This window comes from Pseudoliparis swirei, chromosome 6 (assembly GCF_029220125.1).
Source record: "Pseudoliparis swirei isolate HS2019 ecotype Mariana Trench chromosome 6, NWPU_hadal_v1, whole genome shotgun sequence".
Taxonomy (NCBI): domain Eukaryota; kingdom Metazoa; phylum Chordata; class Actinopteri; order Perciformes; family Liparidae; genus Pseudoliparis; species Pseudoliparis swirei.
In genome coordinates this window covers 11,629,199-11,635,404 of record NC_079393.1, presented here as the reverse complement: position 1 = coordinate 11,635,404, position 6,206 = coordinate 11,629,199, and positions in this window count along the sequence as shown.

Sequence of the window (6,206 nt, the reverse complement as noted above, 5' to 3'; positions counted from 1 at the left end):
GTAAATGCATCCAGATAGGACTTGACAACTGTCTCAGGAGAACCGCAGACATGAGAGGAAGGCAATCTGGTTGCTGTTTGAGAAGCTGCGTTGGATCTCTGGCAATGGATTTAACTCAAAAAAGTACTGACTTGTTGCAGCTTCACAGTGTACTCTAATTGTGGTCACTGTCAGTTACCATCTTCTTCAGGGTTGTGTCTCTGTATGCTGACAGCACTGAAGCCGCACAGCCGTCTCGGAGTGATACAATGAGGCAGAGCTTTTTTGCAGTGCCACTTCAGAAATATGACGCAAACACTGCTCTTAAGTTCTCTTGAGTCGTCTTTTGGTAGTTGAGTTCTATTGGACTGGATGAGGTGAATGGCCCGGTCCTTCCACTCCAGAGCAAGGCTCTTCTAGGACTCTGTGCGTGAAGCTGTGAGCCCTTCATACGGCTGCCTCTTCAAAGATGTTGTTGTTGGATTATAAAAGCCGGGCCGGATGCTTTCAGGATGGAGCCAGCCGCCGTGCTCCGCTCTCACAGGCTCATTTGTTAAAAGCTGTGGTCTTTCTTTTCCCACATTGCTGAAGTGTGTACTTCCTGTGTGTGCATTTGTAGCTTAAGCTCCTCGCTCAAGTAGAATTTTTTTCCTCACTTAATCAAACAGTGGAATATCTGCAGATGAAAGTGTGTACCTCTGAGTACCTATTGCTGGACACTGAGGGGGTTCATTGTCTCGCCTTCCGCTGATCTACCTCTCAATGGAGGGCTTTCAGCAGGTTCTCATGTGAACGCCCATGCTGCCTTGCTCTATTTAGAGGGCCACACTACTAAGAAACTAGAGTGGCCCAAGTGTTTTACAGCAGCTCTAAACATATTCAAATTCTCAATTTCTGCTTGGATTCTTAGAGCCAAGACTCAAAGAGCATACAGAAAATCAAGGGGGGTCTGGTCGGCCAGTATGTGGGCTTGCACATGCAAAGCACTGTGAGGCTTTCTTTTTGTTGGTAGTTGCGAGGCATTGATCACAGCCCACCAGATTTCTGACTGGTTCTTGTGGCTGGCTTTCTGTTGTCTGCCCTCCCCCGTCCATCACACAAACAATAAGGTCTTTTTTTGTGTTGGTTTCTTTTTTCTAACAGCGAGGGACTAGCACCGTGCTGAAATGCAGAATAATAATCCCCTAATCACCTGAGTATTGCCAGTCCTAGGTTTTTATCTGCAATGGATGTCAAAGCCCCCAGTGCCTAGTGATTACAACATTTGATCTGGGTAATAATGTCTTTACTGTTGCCCTGCCTAGGGCCCGAAGGCAGTGCAGCTCTAATCCACAGTGCATTCTAGTGGAATCGCATTACACAAAGACCACCAGGGTTCTCCTCTAGAGAAGAGGGGTGGGGGGGTAGGGGGGGGGTTAAAAGAGGAGGTTGTCATGGAAACAAGCTTCTCTCTGTGCATCTCCCTCACACACACACACACACCCTCTCTCTCTCTCTCTTTCTCTCTCTCTCTCTCCTGGGATAGATAAGCAAAGGACAGGTTCTAGTTCTATGTTTACTTTCCATGGGCCCTCCAATCCCTGAGCAGGCTGAGCCCAGATAACACGAGGCCTGTACAGCCACCGACCACTGACAGCTGATAAGCACCCCGGCCGAGCGGAGCAGTCATCACCCTCCAACCAGGAGGAACAAACCTGCGAGACCCGGATTCATTTGGATTAGGCAGGATTGCTGCTGCTTTTGCTGCCACTGCTGTGTTCAGACTACTGATGTTCCCAGGACTTTCTACATGAGAGCTTGATGTTGCACTTCACCCTGTGGAGTCTCAGAGCTTAGTCAGAGGACATGGGCACAGTAATGGACTGGATGCTATTTTAGATATTGAGGTCAAGGGACTGCCTGCACTGGGCCGGTTTGTGTCCCCGCAGCTGGAGGGTCGCGAAGATTGAAAAACTTAATTCTACCTGATGTGTCCTGAGGAGCAGATGACCACACATTATCAGTATGTTATTTCATCATCTCCTCATTCCTGCCCTTTTTGGAATGGGCGTTTTCCACTTAAATGCTAGTCGGGACATTCCTTTGTATTTGTTCCAAGTGTCCTCTAAAACTCAAGTAAAGTAATTCAATACCCGGAGTAATTAGATTAGTTTGATGCCTTGAGAAGGAACCAACATGTTCGTTGATGTTAAGATCAAGACAACTACGAGTACTTCTTTATGCTTTATGCATTATGCTAACACGGTAATTATATTTCCACACACATTCTTTGATTCAGGCACAGCTGGAGGTGTATAGCAACATGGCTAATTACAGAGGAAATAGTGGTATTGAGCTAAAGTGGTGGGAGCTGGATTTCCCTTTGGCCCAGTCTTCTGCCTGTGTTTACTTGTAAGAATTTTAATTTGATTTCATAAATGTGATTAACAGCTTGAGCACATAGTTTGAATTAAAAGAGGGGGATTGTCCACTTAATATTAAAGGCTTGTAGGCCTATATTTCCTAGTAATTAATATAGATTTATCTCAGTTAGTGTCAATAATTATGATCTCTGTTGATTCAACACCAAGTAATAAATACACTCTAGGACCGATATATTACTTACTGCACATTTCCAAAACTGCATCGGGCCTCCTGTCTGTTCTCAGGACTGTTGAATACGATGGGATAGCCATGTTTGATCTTTGGGTTCAGAGAATTTAATGCACTACAGTGATACTTAACACTGTACATGCAAGAGATAAATGACATATTTATGGAGTATTACGTAGTTTGTTTACCTTTATGGATGAATTAATGGAAAAAACATGCAACCATCAGAGTCTACAGTACATAGTGGTAGGCCTGGGCAATAACAAAATATGCTAATTTATCTTCTTTCAATGATATAATGTGACATATATCAAGATATTGTGAAACGCAATTATGTTTTTTAAATTAATAATAACATTTCACAGAAAATCTGATTATTTATTTATTTAGTCAGTGCTATTATTGTCAAGTATTTAAATACCACCAGAGAATTCTAAATCGTTTTGTTATTTCATATAGACTATTTATTTCATTAATCAAAACATGCTGTATATCTGATCTAGTTCAACTAACCGGAAGTTTTTTAATCGAGGACGGAAATGATGAATTCAGCTATTATTATATTATAATGTTGATGATCTCACAGCTGACCATGGGGAAGTGGACCCTGCTGGGTGGGTGTTTTCACATTGTTTTATGGATGTGTTTATGCCTTCTCTGTCGTGAAGAGTCGTCACTTTAGGGATCCGTTGCGGCCGCCGTTCATTGAAGATAACCTCTGTGCTCCAAAGGAATCCTCACAGCAGCCACCTTTGAAGCCCCCATGGTTGATACCAGTGGATATCAGTGATGCGACAGCAGCTCCTGAAACGTGAAGAACTGAAAGTGTTCGGACTCATATCAAATCAACAATCAAATCGAGCTCAGGTTAACTCCATTCGCTCGCTTGAATTGGCCTTGAAGGCACGTCTCTGAAGGGAAACCCCCCTGACAGATTATTTTGGATATAAAAGAGATTGTTGGGATTAACACTTCATGGGAAACCTTGTATCGCCCCAGAGAGCATTTACATGTTGACTTCAAGTAGATCATTCAATCTGAGGTTGTCTGGAAGTTTACACCATTGTATTTTATTAATATATTATTTTGTGTTCAAGGAAATAATGTGGTTCAACGGTTTTACCAACTTTCACAGAAAAATCAAGATTTTCTCTTAAATTGTTATGGTGATGCCATCACAATCCCAAACTACAATAATGCACCCTGATTCTTTGTCGTCAAGATAATAATGATAAAACAATGCTTACAGTTACCCATGTCCTCGTAGACTACTTTGAATAATTCAAATTGAAGAATAATTAATTAATATATACTTCAGGGCACATTTCCTAGTTGGGAGTCTCGTCTGGTTTCGTTCTATCAGCACGGTAGATTGGGTTACGGTCATATTTTTGCCTTTTATTGGAGCAAGGTAACTGCCTCATATGAGACAGGTATATGGAACATCTCACACGTCTCAGTATTGCTGCTGTTTACTAGTCATCGCTGGAGAGCTGAGAGAGCAGCCTCCACTCTACAGGCGTACACAGTGATCACAAGACTGTCCACGCTTCTCTCTCGGCTCTTTGCTCTTACACATATAAGTAGTGAAGTGGCTGCATGATCTCTGAGCTGTTCAAATACTACTTGAGGCTCAAGTGTTCTTCTCTGCCACAAAGTGATACACCTACCGGGCCTCATTTTGTAAAGAGAAAGTTATTGACCACCAGTATATACAATCCAGTGGTCAGTAGCATTGTTAAGGCCGCAGCTGACTGTTATTTCATTGTTGATTTATCTGCTTTATTTTTGTAATAGTGGATGCATTGTTTGAAAATAATCAGAAAATAGTGAAAAAAGCCCACAGAGATATATTTTCATGTTATGTTTTATTCAACTAACAGTATATGAGACAACAGTATTCAGGTCATGTATAAAAAAGAAATGTCTTTGAGGCGCTGGGATGTTATTTTAAAAAGTTGGCAGTTGTTTTCTTGTCAATATATACATATCCATCAATTAATCAACCACAGCCTTATCGTTGCAGCTCTAATGCTTTGCTGAAATGCACTGTTTTCGTCTTTTATGGTGACAGTTGTGAGTTATGAGTGAAACCATGAACATGTTTTACAATCCAAACTGCACTGCAGGGTATTAACTTTTAGGTAAACCCAGGAAAATGTTGACACCAGACTAATGAGATTAATTTCATGAAGCTGTTAGTGAAACTAGACTTCTTGCCCCTGCTTCCGGTCTCTGGTGATTTTTTCTTTTTGTCGTGTGCTGGTAAACACTTTATTTCTCTTCCTGTTTGCTTCATTGAAGCATCTGTCATTCCCAGTGCTCCCACTGCGCCCGACAACAGCAGAGCCATGTTAGATTGAAAAGACAGCAGGACAATCTTTCAAATGGATCTCTTTTCCAAAAATATATTATGACATAATCATGTTTTCTCCCTAAGAGCCCAGGGGAGGCCTGTCTGTCAGATTGCAGTCCTCTCTTGGCTGCCTGGCCTGAACAGAAACAGCAGTTGTGTGTTAATAGAACCCAGAGGCACTCTGAAACCTTACCCATTCTGCTTTACGCTCCCAGCCAGGAGATTAAAGTCGGGGAAACATTACAGGAGGCTGGATAATTGCCCCTGTGTCTCCACCAGACAAAAGGCAACGCTCCGGCAATTCCCTCGGTAAATTGTCAAGAGAGGCTCAAGGATCCTTCAAGGCTGCAGCAAATTGTACAGTGCTGTCTTACAAACTACCAATCTCTGGATATTATGAGGCTTCCATATATCCTTGGCCATAATGACAGCTTGCACTGCTATAATGGAGTGCAGGCACTGGATGGCTTTTGTGAACACACTTCCAATAGAAAAATTACTACCTTAGTTTCCCGGTCTTTTCTTTTTTTTCCGATCCCATTTATATTTTGATTTATTCTGCTATCATTTTTATTTTTGCTTTTATTCAGATGTGAGTGTGAGCTGCTGCTCCCAACAGATGATTGCAACCTTTACTCCTGAGGGCCACTTGATCCCCTGACAGGAAAAAAAAAATCTGCAAGCAGTTAATGAATCGCCGTCCATGCCTAGTGTTAAGGGCGTCTACAAATTAACAGAGGCTTTTGTCAGGGCTCTCCCTCGCTCCCTCGCTCTTCCCTGCTCTCGCCACCACTCCCACCTCCATCTTCATCTCCTGCTGCCTCCTGCTCTTCAATTTCCCCCCTCTACCTGCCTGCTTCACGCTCCAGTGACTACGTGGCGGGAGCAGCGCTGTCTGGCTTTGGCTCTGAGCAGCGCTCATTGTCAGTTCGGTTCATGTTTAGAATTAGCCATTTAATGAGAACAAAAGAAATTAATTGGTGGTTTAAGCCTAATGAGACGTCTGTGAAATTAACGGGCCTCATCAATAGAAACAAATAAAATCCTCCAGCTTGTTGTTGTGGAGCATTATTCTGACAAAGCGTTTGACACAATGATGAATAGCAGGTCAGGAGAGACCATCTGTGCTTTTTTAAACCCCTGCAGGAGGGGGATGGAATGTGGGCTGGCTCGAAGAGATGGTGATAAAAGAAGAAGTGGGGGGGGGGGGGGAGGGGAGAGAGAGGAGGAGGAGGGAGGGCGGGGGGCTGAGAAAAAAACAAATTCGCCGGCTTTATTC